This window comes from Sus scrofa, chromosome 3, assembly GCF_054392235.1.
Source record: "Sus scrofa isolate SSC_HxYL_T2T_F1_AM1 chromosome 3, Sscrofa_HxYL_maternal_Yorkshire_Landrace_v2.0, whole genome shotgun sequence".
In the NCBI taxonomy this organism is placed as follows: domain Eukaryota; kingdom Metazoa; phylum Chordata; class Mammalia; order Artiodactyla; family Suidae; genus Sus; species Sus scrofa.
The window spans coordinates 12,659,668-12,684,162 of NC_139385.1; the positions used below are offsets into that span (position 1 = coordinate 12,659,668).

Consider the following 24,495-nt stretch of genomic DNA (forward strand, 5'->3'; position numbering starts at 1 on the left):
TCTTCCCTCCACAGGTCAGCACCAGCCCCAGGCACAATGCTGCTGAAGCGCCTTCAACAAATGCCAGAGTCACACCGACGTGGACTTTTAGATTTCTAAGAGACCTCAGAGATCAGCTAGTTCCCCATCCTTATTTTACAAGCATCGAATTGTATTTTAAAGCAACCAAGCAAAAAGGAAAGACACAGAGGTAGGCAGGTTTTCTGACCTCCCGGTGGCCTCGGGCAAACCTCTTAACCTCTGCGGGGAGCTTTGGGTGTTTCATATGTTAAACAAGGGCAAACTTACCGCCTAAGGACAGTAGACTGACCCTGGTAGCACCCTCCCTCCCCCAAGGTGACAGCATGGATTCTTATATCTTTCTCCTTTTAAAGCCTGAAAAACAGTGGAGGTTCAGGCAGTTGCTTAATCCTATAAGTTGTTACAAAAGAAAAAAGAATCGACAAGAGAAGGTGCACAGACTTGGAAAAACCATGCTGAAAATTCTAGAATCTCCGTTTCACAATCTGTTCCCGCAGGTGAATACGGGATGATTCTGAGTACAGAAGGGAAGGGGCAGGGCACATTTCTTAAAAAGATGACACAGCCAGCCCTCGAGGCCCTTTGAGGACACAACAAAAACAGGTTAGCACCTACTGTGAGAATTAACATATGTCTTTTCCATCAAAGGCAGCCTGGGTTACTCCATTTTCCTCCTGCTTCCTCGGAGACACCCGCCTCCACCCGCCTCTTTCCCTCTTCTCCCAGTAACAGTTTGTTTCAATTTAGCCAACGGAGAATGTGCGCCCCGACCTGACCCGCGCAAAGGGGACAGGTACCCCGCCTGCATTAGGGATAATTGGGAGGCGGTCGTCCCTCTCTGGCGTGTTTTTTGAGCACTCGCGCCCTTCTGCAGAAGGAAAGAGCCTTGTCAAGATTCCCCGTGTTCATGTGTCTTACTTTCTGACACGGACGATCCCAGCCAGAGTCACTTTTCCCCAAACACTGCCAAGCCCAAGACGGCAGGGTGGGAGACGCCACTGGCAGTCTACTTAAGCCTCATTACATGCTTATTGTAATGCATTACATTGTGACACATTAGCATGCTAAGTGGCACACCCACCAGCCACAACTGCTCCCAGATGGACCAGAAAAGGCCAAAAAGGGGGGCGGTGGCCCAATTCCTGAAAATACTGACACCTACCTCAAAACCATTGGTATAACCCTTCTGCTCATTAGCCTAAGAAATTACCCAGCCCATATAAACGAACCACCCCAAGTTTCAAGGTCACTCTCACCTTTGAGATAGACCACATTTGTCTGTGGAACATGTGTGTCTCTCAATAACCTGCCTTCTCTCTACGGTGGTTCCCTCTTGAATTCCTTCTGGCACAAAGCCAAGGTCCCTCACGTGGGGGCCGTCCCAGGAAGGAGCCCGAGACCCGGGACTCTCAGGCCTTGTTTTCCTGCAATGTCTTTACAGAGGAAGAGGAAGAGAGCTGTCTTCTCCCCCTCTCTGCTTTTCCTTGAGAATCTCTGGGTTAGTGAACACATCATGTACCAGGAGGTGATTCACCCCCACTCTGTGGGGACAGAAGCTTCTGCATCTGAAACTGACAGCACGAATGGCCTGAACTTGGCCAGAACCCAGATTGGGACTTGAACCCACAGTTTTTAAATTGGAATCACTCACCCGGTGTCTGGACTCATGAGTTCAGGGTCTTCACGCCTCCGTGCAGAAGAAATTCAGCGAGAGACAAAGTGATAGGCAAGAAATAGCTTCTTAAGTAATAGGACGCTTGTGAGAGATGCAAGCGGGCAGGCATGGAAGCTCTGCCCCCAGGATCCCGTGGGCTACAGTTTTATCATCCAAGGGGAGTCAGGGTCGGAAAAGACTGCCTCTTGCTCGCTCCTCCTTGTGGTTTGATAAGGCGTGTATTCAAATCAGCTGAAGGGCAGGTCTGATTCTGAATGCAGACCTTGCCCCATCCCCCACCCCATGACCTGAGGCGATTCTTGTGCCTCCACCAGTCAGGCCAGCCTGCCTTAGTTTTGATGGCTTTCTTGGGCAATTATTGACATACAGTGGTCTCCCAATGTCCCCAAGGTTTCCTTCCCTTACTGGCACTTCTACAACTACCTGTGCCTACTCCAGGCCCTATCAACAACAGCACAGGTGACAACCTAGATTTGCAATTGACATCGGGGGTGGGGGGAGGGGGGCACTGTTGCAGGACTAAGCCTTAACCTGTGGGATCCAACCCTATCTCCACACGGATCGCGTCAGCATTGAGTTCAATTGCAGAGCACCAGCTGATGTCAGAGATTTGCTTGGTGGGGGAAAAACCCTCAGGCATCTGGTATCAGAACGATTGTCAGTGTGGAGAAGAGTGTGGGAGTGAAGGAGAGACCTGGGGGGGGGGGGGAGAGACTGAGGTTTAACACAGTTTAACGCCCTGTGTGAAATCCCTTCTGACAACAACATGTAAGAGGGGTTTCAGGGTCTCAGACTAAAACCACATCTGCAAACCTGTTAGCTAACTGGATCGCTCAGATGGACTGAAACCTCCTGATTGGCTTCAAACGAATCCATCTGGAAGACAAACGTTCTCATCTAACGAGCAAATTGCCCTCTCGGCATCCTAATTGGCCCCATCTCCATGGCCCTGTTCTGAAAAGCATATCAGATCATTTGTGTTGTTACATATGCACACAGAACTAACATTCATAGGTGGCTGGTGGAGTCTCAGGCATGATGCTAAGTACTGCAGACAAATTATCTCATTTGATCCTGACCGCAATCCGGGGTCGCGGGGGGGCAGGGGGAGGCAAGAGTAGCTTTTACAAAATGAGTGTCATGGATGTTTCATTCCTTGACCCGGGCCATGAAAAGCCTAAATGGGAGAACAGTGATTCAATACATTTTCCCACGGTGGCCCCTGTGGCTGCTTCTCAGAGGGGAGTCCTTCCAGATGATTCCACAACCCCTGGTGTCCTCCCACCACGGCACTCCTCCATTCACCTTTAACAATGTAGCGGAAGAAACTCCAAGTCAGGTTTTGATTCTAGGAAAGAGTAATGTGCATGTTTTACTTTTTTTTTTCCTTCCTTTTTGGGGCCATACCGGAGGTATATGGAGGTCCCCAGGCTAGGGGTGGGATTGGAGCTATAGCTGCTGGCCTACGCCACAGACACAGGCACTCTGGATCCCAAGCCTCCTCTGTGACCTGCACCGTAGCTCACGGCAATGCTGGATCCTTAACCCACTGCCCATGGCCAGGAATCGTCCTCATGGATAATAGTCGGGTTCATTAACCGCTGAGCCATGATGGGAACTCCTATTTTACATTTTATTTGAAGCTAATAAGTAATGACAGAGGACCCATTGTCTCCATGACTGATGCAATTATGAAATCAACGCATCCTCGAGACAATAATCCTGCCTGGATGAGTCAGAAAGTGATTGGCCCTTTTACAAACATGCCCGGTGCAGGGGGGCACGGAGAACCTCTCCCCTGGAGAGACCTTTATACGGTACACAACTGGAAACACTTTTCTGCTGACTCTCAAGGACGTGGGGTCCACCCCTACACAGATCTTAGTCTATTCATCACTTCCTTTGAGCCGGCAAATTTAAAGGCTGAATGTCACATATTCATTTATGAAACATTAATGACAACCTACTCCGGGACAGGCACGATGCTCGCCGCTAGAAGAGCTCCTGGAGTCGGGAAACGACCTTTTTGATGGACAGGCATGCACACCTCATGTGTCATCTGATCTGCCCCTCTATGGGACTCTTAGAATCCTTTATGGGGGAGACGGGGAATAATGCCTTGAATTCTTCTCCTCTTAGGCTGAATGAGAAGCTCTTGTTATGGACTGAAGGCTTGTGATCCTCCCAAATTCACCTGCTGAAGCTGGAACCCCCTCTTTGGAGATGGGGGCATCTAAGGAAGAAATTAAGGTTAAATAAGATCCTAAGGGTGAGGCCCTGATGCGACTGGATATGTGATCTGCTTGTTCCTTGGCACAGTGAGGGCACGGACGATACTTTCTACCCTTCTTCCACGGCAATGCCAGCCTTGGGTTTCTGGGGAAAGTCAACTCAGAGTCCACAGGGAATTCACACCGGAAAATGTAACAGGAATGCCTGAGACAGCAAAGGATCTGGGTAACCTTTATGAACGTCCTTAGCTTAGTGGAGAGGGAGCAGGGAGTGATGGCTTGGAGCAAGATCTTCATTCTCTGCTCAGGAAGTGAACCTGGGCAGCCTGGTCGAAAACCAGGAATCCTAGCCACTAGACTAACGAGAGGCTAGAGCAGACGTGCCCTGATTCTTGCCCCCTGTGGGAAGCAAGCGTGTTTCAAGGAGGCAAAGACTGTAGAAACGGTAAGAAAGGGTCTCGTTCGAGTCGCAGGACACCATGTGGGAGAGCACGCACAGGAGTGGTTTATTTAAGTCAGAAGCGAAGCAGTAATACCTGCTCTAAAGAGGAGTGTGGGTGCGGGCGTCCCCCTGAGCGAGGAGCCCTCCCGAGAGGTGATTTCAATCACTTACATAAGTCACTTACATAGGACAGTTCTTCCAAGTCTCTGTTTACCTTCAGCCAATAATCTTGTTTTAATTCTCACACCGGACTGGATATAGGACCCTCCCCAATATGCGTGCGTGTCTTTTGACAAAGACAGATTCCAAAGCAAAGGATGCTGGGAGGTATCAGGACCTATCATGGCCTGGCGCCCCCCGCCCCTTTCTGACCCCTAGGAGCCTCACAGCACCTGTGTAATTGGGGAGCACTCCTTGAGCCCAGGAGTGGATTGAAGTGGTCATGTTTCTTAGATGGAAGATGCAACTAGGCCTAAAAGGACACAGACTCCTTCGCATCGAACAGGCCCATGTAATGGATTGCGTTTCCAAAGACAGAGACAGCCCCAAGGCTACACACTACAGGGCTCCACAAGACGACCCCTGTCTATAAACACCCAAGCACTCCCCTGCGGTGGGGGAGCCCGAGTCTCTCCGGCTCAGACGCCCAACCACTCTGGGGGTGGACAAACTCCGCTTGCAACCTCATTGCTCCAGCCTCTGCCTCCTTCTTCCCCGCCATTCTCACAATCTCATCTCTCTATGCCAGCGGAGCTCAGCTCCTTCAACTAACTTGTCAGAGAGAAACAAGGCCTAGTGTACGTGGCCCAGCATGTCCCAGCTGTTCTCAGCCCAGGAGCCCATCTGCCTCCTATGGGCTAATCTGGATGGTGGGGAAATCACTGCAGCCTCCTTCTCAGGACCTCGTGTTCCTGTACCTTCAGCTTTACCCAGGCAACACCTGACATTCTCCAGCACATGCTGGTGGATGCTCCCCACTTCTCCTTCCCAATAGACTCCCCTAAAAAATTACAACAAGGCTCCTGTATTTGCCAAAAGTCTCAGTTAAAAAAAAAAAAAAAAAGACTTTTCTCAATTCTCTTTGCCACCCTCTGCTTGTCTCTCTTGCCTTGAATGGAACGTTATGGCTGGATCTGCAGCAGCCACCTTGGGATCGTGAGGAAGAGGCCCCCGGAAAGCAGACATATCATCCTAAACATCAGAGAGCCTATTAACTAATACCAGCAACCCTTATTTATTTAAGGCACTTCTATTTGGTTTTCTGTTCTTTGAAGCAGGATACAGTCCTGATTGACAAATAGCTCCAGCTCCCATACCTGCCAGTAGCTGGTCAAGGGTAGTGCTCAAAAATGTATGAATTAGATGGGGGCAGGAAGGACTAATTCAATCTTTATACGCCTGCAGCACTTAGCTCAGAGCCTGACAACTAATAGGCAGGTGATAAATATTTGCTGAATAAACTGCAGACTCAAAAGCTTTCATGTAGCCTCCTGAGGAGAGGGGCCTCAAATACTTTTCTGAAAAACCTAACTTCCCTTTTAAAGAACACAACACAAAATTGCCAGATCTCTGAGTGGAAGGAATAAGAAATTGAGAACATCTAGTACCCAAAAGCGGTGCTCCAATTTAGAAAGCCTAAAATAATACCACTCACTCATCACTCTTGTTGCCTGGCAAAGTATAAATTAGTGGCTTGGAAAATTCCTCCAAGCTCAAGAGTCACATAGACATTAGCCTAAATTGGAAAAGCCCTCTGGACCTGCGTGGTTTGCTGCCCTGCGTGGTCTGCTTACTCAGGTTGCACAAAGTCCAGAAAAATCACAGGGCACTTGATTTAAAACAATCGATGTGAAAAGCCAGACAGGATAGAAATGGCAGGTGGTAGCAGAGCAAGGTCCCTGTGAGGACAGAGGCAGCTCCCCAGCAGCCGACACAAAGCATGAAGGATGCCCCAAACGAGGGTGGCATTGCCTTGCCATCCCCCCTCTGTCATTCTGCTGCCTTCAGCAGCAGAGACTCAGCCACCAGGCCCTCCTCCTCCGAGAGAGCCATGAACACGGCCCAGCCTTTCCTCCAGAGACATCGCCTCTCGGCCACTCTGTCCCCCAGACAGAAACACCGATGGGAAAAACACCAGGCAGATTACTGAACATGAATTATTAATTCTTCTTAGCATACGAAAATGTTCTCAGTGACGGTCGAAATACTGCTCATGGCAGCTCGGCCCACATGGGTGGAGTCAGCTGGACTCACAGGCCTGGAAGCGTCTGTTGAAATAGTGGGGCAACAATTATAAAGTGGCTGCTCCACCCCAGACAAGGCGTTTTTTTTCTTCTTCTTTTTAGGGCCGCACCTGCAGCATATGGAAATTCCCAGGCTAGGGGTCGAGTTGGAGCCACAGCTGCTGACCACAGCCACAGCCACAGCCACGCTGGATCCGAGCCACGTCTGCGATCTATACCACAGCTCACGGCAATACCGGATCCTTAACCCACTGAGTGAGGCCACATCTTCAGGGATCCTAGTCAGGTTCTTTCCTGCTGAGCCACGATGGGAACTCCCAGATAGGGCGTTCTTAATGCAAAGCCAGAGGCAGCAGAGCCTGACCATGGAAGTACAAGCTTTCAAGTCTCACGGGATCCTGATATCAGCTAAAACGTATGATAACTATTCCGTTTTCTCACTGATGAAATGGGTTTCATAATGTTTCAGCTCCAGAACTAGCTGCGGCTATGCAATAAAATAATATAACTTAAAAGGCAGCGTGCCTAACCGCTGGCGGGAATGATTAACCCGCACGTATGTGCGCAACCGTTCTTACTCAGACCCTGTTCTTGACAACACCCTGAGGAAGGCACAGCCAAGGCTGAAGGGGAAGCAGGCAAGGAATGGAGCTGGGAGCTACCAGAGCTGTATGGATGGAGCCCAGGTTCTCTGACATTCCAGCCTATGTTCCCTCCCCACGTCCCCTCTCAAGAAGCTGGGACTCAGCAGGCAACCATGCAGTGAGAAGCTCTTAGAGACAGAGTGCTGCTGCTCTTGGAAGCCATAGAAAGCATCTTTCCAGTTCGTTCCCCTCTCCTTCCCTGTCCCCAGTCCCCAGCTTTTCGTTCTGCGTGACACCTGAGCCTAAGACTCAGCCAGCGTACTTCTGGGAGTCCTCGGGGCTAAGGAGCAGGCGAGCCAGATCAAGTGGAAATTAAAAAGGGCCTCAGGGACTGCAGACCCGAGCTTCATTAAGACCTAATGAAAATGTGCCAGGAGGCTGAGCACCGGGGCTTGGGAGCTTTTGCTTTCTCGCTCCTTTGAGGTGGCCTTTTATAGGATTTCACGTCTGGAAAGCTGAGAGTGAATGTAACCAGCAGCCTTACCTTCCCCAACAGAAAAATGGGGCTGTGTGCCTGAGGTCAGGGCAGTTCTTTAAAAGATAGAGTACAGGTCAGTGGGACAAAGGTCACCTCTGAGATGCATGGGAGTGGCTCTCAGGTGTGATAATATGGGATTATCACATATCAAACAGCAGGATCAGCAGCTGACACTGTGGATGGGGAGATGAAGGGGGGAAAAGAGAGAGGTAGGGGGTGGGAAGGACTCCCATTTACATGTTTTATGCACCACTCTCTCGGTACATCCTTGAGTAATGACCACCCCACTCCCACCCAACCAGTCCAACCAGCCCCACCAACAGACCTCTGAACATCTTAAAGATCTTCAGACCAAGGGGTCCAGCAGAACAGACATTAGTAGAGCTTATGGCTGCTCAGTGTCCATTTCACCTTTGAGACTGGCACTCGACTTCCTTTCAGAAAACTGATTCTTTCCCACGAGAGACAGTCTGAAGAGCCCAGCAGCAGAGATATGGCACCTGGGCGGGATCCATCGGATGCTCTGCACCAGAATGTGACTCTTGAGCTGTGACCATGAACATGGTAAGTAAGGCTCACCTATTCCAGCAGCTGCAATCTGGGGGACCATCAAAATTCATGCTACCGAGCTCCTTGGGTTTCCTTGGTCCCTGTTCTCTTTGGCCTTATTCTCCAGCATTCCTGCCATTCCTTGGAGCTCACCCTCCTCCAAATCCCCACCAACAACAGCAAAAGCAGATTATTATGTCATTGCTCACGATCCCCTAAAATTACGGTAGCTCAATCAGGCTGCTGCTAATACAGACAACACACTGCAAACGAAGAACCCAGGGCGGCAGGTTAGGGTGGTTACAATGACAGGGACTTGGAGGGAACAAGACCAGGATATGGATGACAAGGCAGCTGGGGAAAGAATTCTGTGGGATAGAATTGTACCCTTGGCCAGAGGATGAGACTATCTGTGTCCAATGTAAATGCTCACCAAGAGGCCCCCCGCCGTTGAGATGCTTAATAATGAGATGGACAGACTGTCCCTTTCTTCAATAGCAGTCACCCCCCTCTGCAAACACGCAATGAAAGGGCCCAGGGAACAAAATGGCAACTCTGGTTCTAGGCATGTCAGGTAAGAATGGCTCAGCACTATGGCCTTCCTCTCACCAAGGCCCTTCTGTCACCAGCTGTCACTCTAGGCTGACCAGTATGCCAACATCTGTAACCAACCTTGGACATGGGGGAGCACCAGTGTGTTAACACACCTGGTGGAGGTCCTCCAGCTACCTGGTGGCAGGTTAATTACATGGAGCCCTTTCTGTAAGAAGGGGCTGGGCCATGTATCCTGTTGGAGCAGCCTTTTACTCTGGATTTGATTTTGCTTCTGCTTCCTGGCCTGCCAGGCCTCTCTGCTAGCACCGTCATCTGTCAAGTTACTGAATATGTTATTCACTGTCTCACACAACATTGCTTCTGACCAAAGAATGTTCTCCCCGGGCGGAGAAGAAAGGCAATGAGCTGATGCCCATGCAATCCACTCTCATCATGAATCCCATCACCCAGAAGCATCTGACGTTACAGACGGGTGGAAGGGCTTACTGATGGCTCAATTACAAAGCCAGTTGGAAGACAAGACTTTCAAGGTTCTTTCTGAAAGTTGTGCACCATGGTTTGGAATATGGTGCTGTTGGCTTCAGAGCGAAAACACAAGATGAGTCCAGCACCAAGGAAGAAAATGTGGGAAAAGTGGAGTCCCCGACGTGGCTCAGCAGAAATGAATCTGGCTAGCATCCATGAGGACGCAGGTTCGATCCCTGACCTCGCTTGGCAGGTTAAGGATCTGGCATTGCTGTGACCTGTGATGTAGGTTGCAGACGCGGTTCAGATCCCGCATGGCTGTGGCTGTGGCTGTGGCTGTGTCGTGGGCCTGCAGCTACAGCTCCGACTGGCCCCCTAGCCTGGGAACCTCCATATGCCTCGGGTGTGGCCCTAAAAAGACAAAAAAGAAAATGTAGGAGAAGCAAGTCTCATGAATATCCCTAATGACTCATTTATTAATGTTTTACTTCCTATATCCCTGATTTTAACTCTCTGAAGAGAGCATGGAATTGGAAACGAAGACCGACGCCTGGATATTTCCCACCATTTGCTCCTCCTGGGACAGGGGTGGTTAATGTCATGGGCTGGGATGCCTGAAATATCAGGGAGAAATCGGGCTGCTGTTGCATAATTGGGAGTAGGAAACATGCAGATGGAGCTCAGGGGACCCCTGGGACAGACACATCACTCTGATGTGCAATAAAGGAAAATGGGAGATGACAGCAAGTCACTAAGGGCTCAAGAGGCAGATTCGGGTCTTCCTAACCTGCCCTCCGTTGGCTGCAGTGCTGGGAAAAGGTGAGGTAGGGAGTTCCCTGGTGACCTCATGGTTAAGGACTCTGTATGGTCACTGCTGTAGCTCAGGGTCACTGCTATGGCTCAGGTTTGATCCCTGCCCAGGAACTTCCTCATGCTGCAGACATGGAGAGAAAAAAAAAAGATGAGAGAAAGTGGAATGGGTCCTGGAAGAGAGAAGCATTACCGTTACCAACTGCTGAAGACCAGCTGTGGCCCCGTAAGCCAGTCGCGCATTCATTCATTCACTTGTTCATTCAGTGCCAAGCACTGCTTGGGCCAAGGGGCAAAGGAATGAATCAAAAAAAATTCCCTTTATGGAGTTTGTGCAGATAATAAACCACATTGATAAATCAAATATACATGATAGTCGAAGGTGATAAGGCGTACAGGGGAAAATAAGGGCAGAAAAGGGAACTTAGCTGTTGGAAGAAGTTTACGATATTAAACCATGTGGTCAGAGCAGATGTCCCCAGGAAGGTGACATTTGAATAAGGATATGAAGGACAGCAGGGAACAAACCATGTGGCTATTTCCAAGTGGGAGGCATAGCCAGGGCCCACGCTGTGGGGTGGGGATGAGCCAGCCCTGCTGGAGGATGAAGAGGCAGGGTAGCTGGAGTGGCATGAGGGAGAGGCACGGGGGCACCAGATCACAGATTCCCTGTAGGCATAAGGAGGAGTTTGGTTTCTGGATGCCACTGGGGCTTAAGGCAGGATGCTGTGTATTAATAGGGCAACTTCAACAGGTTTGCTTTGCCTGCTGTGTTGAGAACCGACTCCGGTGGGCAGGAATGGGCAGTCTGTCACGGGAGGAGGCAGTGGCAGGCAGCTATCCTGGCAAGAGCTGGTGGTGTTTGCACCAGGGTCCTCACCAGGAAGCGGTGCCACGTGGTTGGATTCTGGGTGTACACTGAATGCAAAACCAATGAGTCTTGCTGACAGGGTTGATAAAGCACGAGAAGAGGATGTCAAGGTCGTCCTTAGGGTTTCTGATCTAAGCCGCAGAGATGGCACAGGTTTTAGGGGGAAACCAAGAGCTCACTTTGGACATGTAAAGATAGATACACAGAGGTACAAGTGGAAACAGAAAGAGGTGGATAGATATACATGAGCCATGTGGCCACTATCAAATATGGGAGTTTCCGTCGTGGCACAGTGGTTAATGAATCTGCCTAGGAGCCAGGAGGTTGCAGGTTCGATCCCTGGCCTTGCTCAGTGGGTTAAGGATCTGGCATTGCCGTGAGCTGTGGTGTAGGTCGCAGAGGTGGCTCGGATCCCGCATTGCTGTGGCTCTGGCGTGGGCCGGTGGCTACAGCTCCGATTTGACCCCTAGCCTGGGAATCTCCATATGCCGCGGGAGCGGACCTAGAAAAGGCAAATGAATAAATTAAAAATAAAAATATCAAATATGTGCTTTTTTTTTTGGGCCACACCCACAGCATGTGGAAGTTCCTGGGCCAAGGATAAAACCTGAGCCACAGCAGTGACAATGTCAAGTCCTCAACCACTAGGCCACCAGGGAACTCCTAAATATGCCTTTTTGTATTTTAATTACTTTCCCCTCTTCTTTCTTCTTCTTTGAGCCTCACATGGTATGTGACCTGGGTGGGTAGTATTCAGGTAGCCATCTACTGCACAGACTGCCAAACATCCAGACAGGTTCATGCAGCAGCAGAGGTGAAGTATCAAGCAGAGATTCTGAATGTGGACCTGAAGGCATGAGGGATAGGAGCTTAATGTGCCCTTTCTTTGGTAAAGAGGTGGGAGTATTTTCAGTTGTACAGGAATATTGAATTGTTCATTGACGGTATTTTGAGAAATACATGTAAGGGCAGAAATGTGGCTGTAGATGTGGCATGGCCGTGAGCAGGTATTAGTTTCTGGCTTTTCTGCACCCATCCCTGCTTCCTTCTGGATTTATGAACCTCGGATCTCCCGTGTAATGAGGATACTGATAGGGCCCGAGACCATAACCAGGTAAGGTCTGCAACTTCCAGCTTCGGGGATCTTGCACCAACCTTTCCACCTGCACCTGGAAAATAGGGATGGTGACACTTGGATGAGACTCAATCTGCAACCTGTGGACCACAATCTCTGTGTGGAACATTGGTCTGGCTTGCCTTTCTCTCCGGATCTGATTTGCTCCTCACTTTCCCAATGGACAGAGCTCTCAGCCTTGAATCCAGTCTAGTTGACCAGGGTCTCATCCTTTTGTCCTAGTTCCAGTAAGGCTCTTCCATCCAATCCACATGGTATTCATCCTTGGCTGCTGTTCTTTATTGGAATTCATTCACTTTCTTGGAAGGATTCCCTTTTTATTTTATTTTTTATTTTTATTTTTTTTGTCTTTTTGTTGTTGTTGTTGTTGTTGCTATTTCTTGGGCCACTCCCGCGGCATATGGAGGTTCCCAGGCTAGGGGTGGAATCGGAGCTGTAGCCACCGGCCTATGCCAGAGCCACAGCAATGTGGGATCCGAGCCGCGTCTGCAACCTACACCACAGCTCACGGCAATGCCGGATCGTTAACCCACTGAGCAAGGGCAGGGACCGAACCCGCAACCTCATGGTTCCTAGTCGGATTCGTTAACCACTGCGCCACGACGGGAACTCCCTTTTTTTTTTGGTCTTTTTGCCATTTCTTGGGCCACTCCTGTGGCATATGGAGGTTCCCAGGCTAGGAGTCGAATCAGAGCTGTAGCCACCGGCCTAGGCCAGAGCCACAGCAATGTGGGATCCAAGCCGCATCTGCAACCTACACTACAGCTCACGGCAATGCTGGATCCTTAACCCACTGAGCAACAGCAGGGACTGAACCCGCAACCTCATGGTTCCTAGTCGGATTTGTTAACTGATGAGCCACAACAGGAACTCCTTGGAAGGATCCCTTGAATAGAGAGCTGGAGATACAAGGGGATGCCCGAAAAGAGGCCGGCTGGGCAGACAAATATCTGGACACCTGAATGGTCCAGACTATCGTGAAAGTAAAGTAAGCCAGAAGTGGGGCATCAGGAGCCAAAGAATGACTGAGGGCTCAGAGGTCTGGGGAGGACTTAGGAAATGTCCCGTGGGTGCTTGGGGGTTAATGAGAACACGTGCCAGAAGCAGAAGCAGGGAGATGCTGCTCCTGGCCAGCCCTGTTTCCCCTATTTCTCTCTTCCACCCCGACTCACACAGACAATCTGGATCCATTCACGTGCCCGGAGACACCACGATACCCAGTGTTTTCATCTGCGTGTCTCTTCTGAGTCTACGATTTAGCTCCTAAAGGAAGTATCATGATGCCAGAAGCTTCAGAAGCTGCAGCTTCCTGCTCGGCTATTTCAGAACTGCACCAAGACCACAATTAGCCATGGCCTTGGCACACAGAGCTTTGGAATCCTGGCACCCACCGCTGCGAGGAGACCAGTTTCTCCCTGTCCCTGTGCTCTAACTGGCCCTAGCTCCGTGCCACCCTCAATATCCCCTTCCCTTGCCACCTTGGAAATGAACCATTGCTGTCAATTTCCTGTCCAGAGGGACTTTCAGAGATGAGCTAGGGAGCATTTTATTGAAGTTGGGAAATTGGAAAGCATCTCAATTTCTCTGGCACCAAGATTTTATTATTTCCTTTGAAGTGGATTTTCAAATACACCAGACTAGTCTCCGCTCAAATGGAAGTATGAAAATGCATGTAAAAATCAAAAAGAAGAGCTCTCTTTGGCTGTCTGCTGTTTTGTATTCCCCATGTCCTTGCTTGCCTGCCTTGCATTTGTGAATGGAAAGATCACCTCTGCACATCCACAAGCAGATGGTTGAGCACAGCACCAAAATCCCGGGGAAAAACTGCTCTGAGATGTTTAGAGTCGTATTTTGTTCATCAATTTTAGCTATTTGTTCTTTGGAGGCAAACGTCAGCCTAATACAAGACTGCTTATTTTTAATGAACATTTTTCTGTATCTTCCATGATGAGCATGCATTACATTTGTAACCACATAAAACAGCAACTTATTTTAATCACATGCACTAGGCCCCAGCTACGTGGAGTACAGTCGTAAAAATAAGATTATCTTGGACTTGGATGTCACATTTTAGGCCATCAAGAATCCTTCCAGGCCAACGGTGGTAGATGGGAATCTTTTGAGGGGAACGCTCGTGGTAGAGTCAGGATGCTGCCTTTGTCATGACTGATGTTTTCTGGATCTAATTATAAAGTGTTTCGGAGTTCCCGTTGTGGTCCAGCAGCAATGAACCCAACTAGTGTCCACGAGGATGCGGGCTCCATCCCTGGCCTCGCACAGTGGGTTAAGGATCCGGTACTGCTGTGAGTGGTGGTGTAGGTCACAGATGCATCTCAGATCTGGCATTGCTGTGGCTGTGATGTAGGCTGGCAGCTGTAACTCCAATTTGACCCCTAACCTGGGAACTTCTATATGCTGCAAGTGAGGCCCTAAAAAGAAAAAAAAAGAAAAAAAATGTTTCCATGACAGGGTCAGGGCCAAAGCTGTTTCCCCACGCTGGTCTTTCCTAACCCCTGCTGCCTGGTCTTCTGAGGAGCCAAGACACCCCAGGTCTGATCAAGCCAGAATTCTGCCAGCAGCCTTAGCCTCATTGTCTAGCAGCACTTGGGACAAAGGCCCCTGGATCTAGCCCTGACCCCTATATAGCCTGACAGTCCTAGCGCTCCCTACATACCTAGCCTGCATGGCATCAGCAGACTGAAGCCCTGGCCTCTGCCTGAAGCCTACTCTATTCTTTCAGTTTTCTTGCCTCATGTCCAGTCTTTTTCTGGACTCGGAGCCCTCCCTGGAATGCCAGCCTCTCCATACTCACTTAGCTCTTGAGCCTGTGCAATGGTCAGTCTGGGTCCATTCCTGGAAACTTGCTGGATCTCACTGTGATGGGGAGAACTCACCTAATTTGAACCAGCTCCACCTGCTCATTCAGGTATGCCCCACCCCCTTCTCACTGAAGCTGACACAGACACTGCTGGGACAGGTATCTGTTCAACCACCACTAAGCCTAAGATCACCTTTAAACACAGGGTCTTAACTTCTGGGTCAAACTTTTCTTTTTTCTTTTTAGGCCCGCACCCACACCACCGTTCCTAGGCTAGGGAGCTACAGCAGCTGGCCTATACCACAGCCACAGCAACATGGGATCCGATCCACATCAGTGACCTACGCCACATTTTGCCACAACAGCGGATCCTGAACCCACTGAGCGAGGCCAGGGATCGAACCCACATCCTCATGAATACTAGTTGGGTTCTTAACCGGCTGAGCCACAACGGGAACTCCAGGGTCAAACTTTTGATGCTAGCTCCGTCTCAGAGACGTCTGCCTACAGCCTAGTGATCAGTCTTGTCTGCTCTTCCTCCTGGCTGACCCCTGAGTGGCCACCTCTTCCCAGCGTGCCTCACACACACATGGAGCTTCTCAGACACATGCAGATAAAATCTGATCAGGCCTGGTCTGTCACTGTGCAGTGTAGACCCCCAGCTCTGGCACTCAATGCATCTCATGTTCATGGATACACACAGAGGAAGCAGTTACTCAGGGCTGGGCTCCTTTCTCAGCAATTCTGGACCTAACCCCTACCCAAGAATAAGATGCCGCCTTCCCTGTGGCTGGGATGGGAATGAACTAGTTATCTCCTGCCAGGACAGCAGAAAACCCCACAATTGTTTGAAGCCTTGGCAAGGGAGGATAACAGGTCCTCTTTCTGAAAGCTCATGTGCTGCCATCAAACTCCCGACTCAACCTGCCTGGGGTCATTTCTTGACAAGCCAGCATTTCAGGATAGGACTGGTGACTATTTCCTGTATGTGGGATGTTTCATCCTAAAACAAGAATGAAGCTATTCCTCAGTTCAAGAACTGGAGTCCTTAGTGCCTCTAATGAGTCTATCCAGCTTCAAGAAAGACAGTGAGACGAGGGCAGGGCAAAGCCTGGAAAACCTTGGTCCCTGGGAGATCCTCTAAAAGATGCTCTCTCTTGAGACAAGGCAGTTTAGACGGTCAGGTGTGAGGACACTGCACAGAGCCTTCTCCAACTCTGAAGCCAGAGGATGCCCTTGGGAAGGAAGAAAGCTTGTGTTCGTTCTCCAAAGGAAAAACTGCCAGGAAAGTCACTATAGAGTCCACATTTTTCACCGTCTTCACAATAGGCCTGTTTTGTTAAAAGAGAACTAGAACTTGGCTGTCAGTTGGGTTGACACATGGGCTTGGAAGCGCTGATCCAGCAACACTGGGCTGATCATCCAGTCCTGTAGGGTCAGGAGACCAGCAGGGGATATTCCAGGGAAGCAAGAGCCATGAGACACCACCTTTTTGGCTGCTTCTATACTCACACACACATGCATGCACAATTAAAACTAGCCATTATCGTGTAAGGAAAATGCTTTCGGAGTGACGGCTTTATATTCCTACTATCTCTATCCCAGCCAGTTTATCTGCTTCCTCTTTGTGATAAATCTCAACCTTTCTTTCTTTCTTCTTTTTTTTGTTTGTTTTTTTCATCATTTTGTCTTTTCTAGGGCTGCACCTGCGGCACATGGAGGTTTCCAGACTAGAGGTCTAATCGGAGCTGTGGCCGCTGGCCTATGCCACAGCCACAGCAACTCGGGATCCGAGCCGTGTCTGCCACCTACACCACAGCTCACCGCAATGCTGGATCCTTAACCCACTGAAAGAGGCCAGGGATTGAACCCACAACCTCATGGTTCCTCGTCGGATTCGTTTCTGCTGTGCGATGACAGGAACTCCTCAACATTTATTTCTTTTTTTTTTTCTTTTTCTTTCTTTTTTTTTGTCTTTTTGCTATTTCTTTGGCCACTCCTGCGGCATATGGAGGTTCCCAGGCTAGGGGTCAAATCAGAGCTGTAGCCACCGGCCTACACCAGAACCACAGCAACGCGGGATCCGAGCCGCATCTGCAACCTACACCACAGCTCACGGCAACGCCGGATCGTTAACCCACTGAGCAAGGCCAGGGACCGAACCCGCAACCTCATGGTTCCTAGTTGGATTCGTTAACCACTGCGCCACGACGGGAATTCCATCGACATTTATTTCTAACAGGTCTCCTTTCATCCACTGCAGAGTGGTTTGATTTAATAGCAAGTTAGTGAAAAACCAGGTGAAATGATACGACGGACAGTATCTCTTCAAAACTCCCCAGTGCTAAGTGCTGTCTCAAGCACAAAGATCCTTCCTCCTAGGCCAGCATTCCCAGCGTTCCGTCACCTGACTCTGACCAATGCTTTCAGCCACATCTCCCAAAAACTATATTTTATTTCCGGAGGCATCTGGTACTTGATTAGCCCACCCTCTTCTTATTTTCTTCCGGGAAATAGGCTTTGTATTACATCCCTGCCACCATTTCTTCTCATCATGTTCCCTCCCAAGGCCACCTATGTGGTTTTAGAAGGGACATCCCTATGCTCACACGTTCTCTGTTTTTACTCGATTCCTCTTCTCTGCCCACAGCCGTTGGTACAATCTGAGTGGGGCACTTGCACAGGATTTTGCAATTTCAGCCAGTCTGTGTCCCTCCTTGTTAACCAGGCTGCGAGTATTTTAACAGGACAGCCGACACCCTGGTTCCCAAAAGGAGAAAGTCGAGGTGAATGAAACTGACAAGCTGAGAGAGGGATTCAGAGATGGGGTGGGGAAAGAACCGTGCTGGCGATTTTCAAGCCACTTGTTTTCTTGACCGGCTGTACCTCTGCCCATCCCACAATTTTGTGAGCCTTACTATCCACTTCCATTTCTGCCTAAGCTACGGTAAGCTGATTTTTCAGTCATTTGCCCCCAAATAATTCCAATTAACACCTGCGGTGTGTGCTTTTCCACCCATTTTTCTGCCTCGTGGATGCTGTTTCCTACCTTTCTTTCAAGACAGAGCTTAAATGCCAAAGCCTTAATTAAACATGCTCTCTTCTGCTCTATTTATTGCAGTCTCTACTTTGCAGCTGTAATGTTCTCCGTTATAAAAAAGCTGTATCAGTTTGTGTCGGATCCTGCCTCTTATCCTCCATTAATTGCAAAGTACCCTGGAGCAGAGATGGTGGGATCATGGGTTTGCAAGTCCTCCTAGGATCCAGCCCTGGACTGCTGTGTGAGAAGAAATAGTCCTTTAGCTTTTTCTTGTGTTGTATCTCCATCAGATTCCTCCAAGCCATGGGAACAGAGTTTTGGACATAGTTTTAAGCTTCTTTATCAAGCAAATTCTGTCTGACAACACTGTGGTGTTCTAAGCATCAGTTTCAGGCTCCTGGAGAGGTTTTACCCACGACAAGGCTGTGTGACCTACGGCCCCTCTTTTTTTTTTTTAATTTATTTTTTAATTACTTTTTTTTTTTTTTTTTAAGGCCACACTTGTGGAACATGGAAGTTCCCAGGCTAGGGGTCCAATTGGAGCTACAGCTGCCAGCCTATGCCACAGGCTACACCACAGCCACATCGGATCCAAACCACCTCTATGAACTCCATCACAGCTTGCAGCAATGCCAGATCCTTACCCACTGAGCGAGACCAGGGATCAAACCCATATCCTCATGGACACTATATTGGGTTCTTAACCTGCTGAGCCACAGTGGGAACTCCCCAGCCCCTCTTTTGAATTCTTACTCAAAATAGGTAGGCAAGCCCATCATTTCTGCAGAGCAGCCTCACCTGTGGGAGCCTCCTGTCATTTTGAGCCACTGTGAGGTCACGGACTGATGTTGTTGGCCAGCCATCCAAATAGTGCCCCTCATCGAATGGGGCCAGGATAAGACGATAGGCTCAGCCCAGAAAATGAACGCAACCCCACAATCTATGGACGTTGCTACCGTAAGAGTCATCGAAATCACGCACACTAAAAGATCCGTCGTACAAATTACATGCATCTTATGCTTTTACTCATGTTGTTACTCACTCTTGGGATGGGCCATTCCAACCCTTCTTCCCTGACTATTGAAATCTCCTCTTCCAGGACGTCTCTCAAAACTCCGGTCTCTCTTAAGCGTTCCCTCTGCCCCCATCGTTGGGGGCGCTTTCACTCCCTCTGCCCCTCCTCCAGACCCTCCTTCTCCCCTCTTGGAGCCCTTATTGGTTAAGAGCATACTTCCTGTTTGGCTTTGCATTTGTACTGTCCACGTCTGCCTTCCAGACTAATGTGCTGGCTGGAGCCTGTTCTTCCTGGTGTCCTATTTCCCAGCATGGAGCCTGGCACGGATTAGGTGCTCAGTCAATATTTATTGCAGGCATCATTCCGTAATTAGATGATGACAACAGGAAATATTTATCTTCCTGCATCTAGGTAACACTGAACCTGATTAAGCAAGGCAGATAGGCGTCTGAGCAAGTCCTGTGGCCATCTAAGGGAGGGAAAATTCATAACTTATCTCAGCAAACACTTATAATACCGGTGTCATTTATTCCGTGATGATAAAGATGTGTGCACTGTCACTTCGTCTTCATCGGCAGTTTGTTCCTCTTGGCTGGGTTACAAAATCCTAGAGCAGATAGATACTATTACCTCTCTTTACAACCCTCACTGTATCTAAAATAAGAGAATGAGCAGAGTGGACAGGTAATAAACAATTGATCCACTGATTGACTCAGTTAATAAACATTTCCTCGGCTTTCACCAAAGTTATATGAACTAGGATTGCTTCCTTCTAGCTAGAGATATGCTTTTATTGCGGTTTGTTGTTCATGAATTCCAATCACAATGGAAACAATCAAGTCCATAGGGGAACAAAGCAAGGGCTGATGGATTCTGCCCCAGGAAGTGCTTCTCAGAGGAAGGGCTATTTGAGCTTCCTTTTGCAAGTACACAGGCCACCAGAGGAGAAAAGACTTTAGGCTGATGGTTGTCTCTGAAAATGTCACCATGTCATGCCTACAAACAGCATGTTATTTGCCTGTGTAAGCCAGCTGAATGGGTCTTGCCTCAATACATAATGAAGTGGAGACAGTCAGCTACAAAGGATCAGATCCTGAGTTCTGGGCCAGCAGGAGGACTTGCAAGAAAGTCTCATCCTCTCCCTGAGCCTTAGTTTTCTCATCTGTAAAATGGGTATGACAACCCTAATCAGATGAAAATACAACTGTGAAACTCAGATAGTCCTTAGACGAGGGTCTTTCTTTCCTTGGCTCTGGTGCAAATACTCCACTGTTATTTAAAGTTCATCATGATCCATTCCTTCAGTCTCCTCTATTTCTCGTTGCCAAAGAACCCATTGCTTTCACGATGAAAGATGAACTGCAGCCCCACCGCTAACCCAAGGAGCAGCGGACAGAGCAATGGTATGGAAGATGCAGTTAAAATATAAAATAATAGCAAGGGGCTGAAATTGCCCCTGACTGCCCATTGCTGCTCTCGTTTTATAGTCCATTAAAACCTACAATCACTGTAATGTTTATGCATTATTGGGGAGATAAATTGCATAATTTTCATTTTGCAATTTAAACGTAATTATGATCTTACTAATGACTAAAACCTGAATTTGCTAGACTATCAGTTTTTCTAACCCTTGCCAAAATTATAGGTAATTACTTAAGGCTTACAATAATTATAAGTCCATCTCTTAAATAATTAATGTGCACTTTGGTGGTACAAAACAGCTAGTAATCAAACGACCTCCACTTAGACTGCAAACCCATGCAATTAGGCCTATTGTGTAGGTCTGTGGAAATATACCCATTTGCAAGGGTCCCTCCAGTTGTCAGGCTGAAACAGAGTTGCTGTGTTTGATGGCATCAAATAAAGGAGAATTCCCCGGCTGCCACAAGGCTAGAAAAAGAAAGCGATCCATGGAATGGTAGGACATTCAATATTAATCGACAATTCTATCATAGCTGGTGGGAGCTGGGCTGAGGAGGGGGAGAAAGGCAAGGATGCTCTCCTCACTGAACTTGGAGAAGTGGGGAAAGATCTCACTGTCCCAAAGGTACTATGTGTGGGCGTTTGGGAGGATTATCATCTGCCTTTTGATCCCTCTCTTCTTCTTTAGGGGGCAGGCCGAATCCATCACTTAACAAACACAGGGCATGGTGTGGGGCTGCAAAGATGCAGCAATGAATACAAGGTGAGGTTTTTGCTCATGAATCCATCCATCAGTATATGTTAGAAGAGAGACACACAGAAAATTAGCACATGCACTGCAACGTGCTACGATTTTCCACCAAATACCAGCAGATATGGAAACGATGAGCCATGGATGGTGTCTCTCACTGTTTATTACTCTACCTACATCTTTTAAGGTTCCTGAGACTGGAGTGGGCCAGGAAGGAACATTCCAGGACACTAAACACAGTCATGCACCCACGTCTGCCCTAACCCTAACCCTAACCCAAACCCAAACCCTAACCCAAACCCTAACCCTAACCCTAACCCTAACCCTAACCCTAACCCTAACCCTGACGTTATGGTTCATGGTAAGTCCAAGCAACGCTGACCATCTCTTTGTCACGAAGCCAGATGTTGTTGATGGAGGAAATATCTGGAAAAGAGGTTTTGGAGCCACGGCCTTCTCCTTTATGTGAAGGATACTCTTCCTGAACCATTGCCAATCTTCTCTGTGGACTAAGATCAACCTTAAAAAGGAGTGATGGGGAATTCCTGTCGTGGTGCAGTGGAAACGAATCCGATGAGGAACCATGAGTTGGCAGGTTCGATCCCTGGCCTCGCTCAGTGCGTTAAGGATCTGGTGTTGCTGTGAGCTGTGGTGTAGGTTGCAGACGCGGCTTGGTTCCAGCGTTGTTGTGGCTCTGGTGTAGGCCGGCAGCTGTAGCTCCAATCTGACCCCTAGCCTGGGAAATTCCATATGCTGCCCTAAAAAAAAGAAAAAAAAAAAAAAAAAAAAAAGGAGTGATGGGCTCTGATGTGTAGTGACGTGAGATTTGGGAATCCTGGCTGTAGACTTCTCTTCTACCTTTATGACAAAAGAGTTTTAATGCTAGTTATTAAGGACTTCCCATTGTGGCTCAGTGGGTTAAGAAACTTACTAATACCCATGAGGATGCAGGTTGATCCCTGGCCTCACTCAGCGGGTTAAGGATCAGCATGGACACAAGCTGTGGTGTAGGCTGTAGATGTGGCTCAGATCCCTCATTGCTGTGGCTGGGGCATAGGGCGGCAGCTGCAGCTCCAATTCGACCCCCAGCATGGGAACTTCTATATGCCACAGGTGCAGCCCTAAAAAGACAAAAAAAAAAAAAGTTAAGACCAGCAAATCTCCTTCTTGGGATGGTGAAGCTTAGAGTCAATGGTTCCATCCTGAAGCAGAGAAAGTGAAATCTAGGATTCTGGATCCTGGTTGGAAGTGACAGATGTGGGACCCAGACATGGGGACTCTGTGCCCCATCTCACCTTCCTCACCTGGTGAATTTATAGAGGGTTTGTTTGGCTTTTGTTTGCCATCCTGCAGCATATGGAGTTCATGGGCCAGGGATCAGATCTGAGCTGCAGTTGCAGCCTACGCCATAGCACCTGCAGCAACACTGGATTCTTAACCCACTGTGCCAGGCCAGGGATCGAACTCGCAGGAACCCCTCATTTTCAATATCTTTGGTTAACCAATACCTTTGGTTAACAAGAATAAAGTTACAGCTTCTTCTCTCTCCCAGCCTCCTCATCCTTCCCATGGCTGGAAAAGAGAATGGAAAACCCTTTTACTCTCAATTGAAGATAATGGGATACTAAAGACAATTTAGATCATTAAATTTAGAGAAATCAGAGGACGTCTTTTATAAAGAAAAGGGTTGCCTTCATTGAACACATGGTCTTTTCCCGGCCCCACACTGCGGCGGCCCACTGCCCCATGCTGACAGACATCTCTGCTAGGCTCCTTCTCTGCACCCCTGTAGTGACCTTGATGGAGTCAAGCCTCTCCAGGCTTCAGTTTCCCCCTCAGGTGGCTCAAAAAGAAGCCCTCCTTCCACTTTGTCATAAGGGCCCCTGAGGGTGACCTTATGCTATCAAGAGCCGGTGTAAAGACTCCCCAAACTGCTAGAAAACCAAGATGTGATGTCATGAGAGCGGACAGTAGTAGAACCTGTTCTGAGTTCAGTTTTTTGTTTTTTGTTTTTTTGCTTTTTTGGGGGGGCTGTGTCCATGGCATGCAGAAGCTCCAGGCCAGGGATTGAACTCTTGCCGGAGTAGTGACCTGAGCCACAGCAGCGACAAAACCCGATCCTTAACCTGCTGATCCACCAGGGACTGAGTTCGGTGAATTCTGGTGCCATGCCCAACCCAGTTCCAGACCTCCTCTCCTCCTCCTGCAAGGAGGCACCCCAATTCCTGCCTGTTGGCCAGCAGAGCGTTCTTCATCCAGGGAAAGCCAGCTCCTTCCTGGATGTGAAATGATGATTAGACGGGCTTGGATTTGCAAGCCAAGCCACTGAGTCCCATTTCTGAACACGACCCATACGTCTTTCTGACTTCTGACAGCAACTTCCAGCCAACTTTGCATCCTCACACTAGGGAGCGTAAAGGGGGTGGGGGCTGCAGGGTCAATTATGGATCCCTTTTCACTGTGCTCCCTAACGTGTGGCATAAGCTGTGTGGGTTGTCATTAACATGCTCTGTGTGTCCATGACAGAGCCAGGCGCTTCTTAGAGCACCCACTTCAGTAGGGAAGAAAGGCTTTTTTTTTTTTTTTCTTTTCCCAGAGCTGGCTTTTCAGGAAAGTGTTAGATGAGAACAAATAGCAGCAGGGAGTTCCTGTCATGGCTCAATGGTTAATCAATCCGACTAGGAACCATGAGGTTGCGGGTTCGATCCCTGGCCTTGCTCAGTGGGTTAAGGATCCTGCATTGCTGTGGCTGTGGCGTAGGCTGACAGCTACAGCTCCGATTAGACCCCTAGTCTGGGGACCCCCATATGCTGTGGAATGGACCCTAGAAAAGGCAAAAAGACAAAAAAAAAAAAAGAAAGAAAGAAAAGAAATAGCAGCGGGGCTGGTTGTTGGGAAGACAGGGCAGAGGGAGGGCTGTGACCAAAAGACTCACAGACCCCACCTTCTCCCAGGAGAAGGATGTCACCTTCGATTGCACTGAATCAAACTTAACTCTACATTCTCTTTCTAGGTTGTGACATTTAAAATTTTAAACAAACGAAACATGTTCATTTTGTCACTAAAAAGTGTGCCTCTTTCTAACACATCCCCCTCACTGCCCACCCCTCCCAAAGAACCCCGTAACTGTCCCTTGAATTAGACACTCATTAATAAATCTATCTTGTTCTCAAATCCCCACACACTTGGTACTGTAGTTCATTAGCACAGGAAGAGGCAATTTAGATTTCCTCAGATAATAGCATCTGTCGCTAATCAAATTAAAGCAGGATGTGCAAATGTATCTATCTAAAGCCGGACAAACTAGCGTGGGGTGAGGTAAGAGGGAGG

General features: G+C 48.7%; 1 long non-coding RNA gene across 4 annotated transcripts in view; it reads right to left on the reverse strand.

The window, feature by feature from the left end:
• Positions 1-24,495, reverse strand: part of LOC102157493 (uncharacterized) — a 978,951-nt gene that overhangs the window by 288,860 nt on the left and 665,596 nt on the right. For 2 of the 4 annotated variants that reach the window (XR_014840343.1, XR_002342334.2), the window contains exon 1: positions 1,673-1,819. The exons of the other annotated variants lie outside the window; for them this stretch is intronic. This is a non-coding gene — a long non-coding RNA (uncharacterized LOC102157493). Of the gene's footprint in view, positions 1-1,672; positions 1,820-24,495 lie in introns of those variants that run through there. 4 annotated transcript variants of the gene reach the window in all.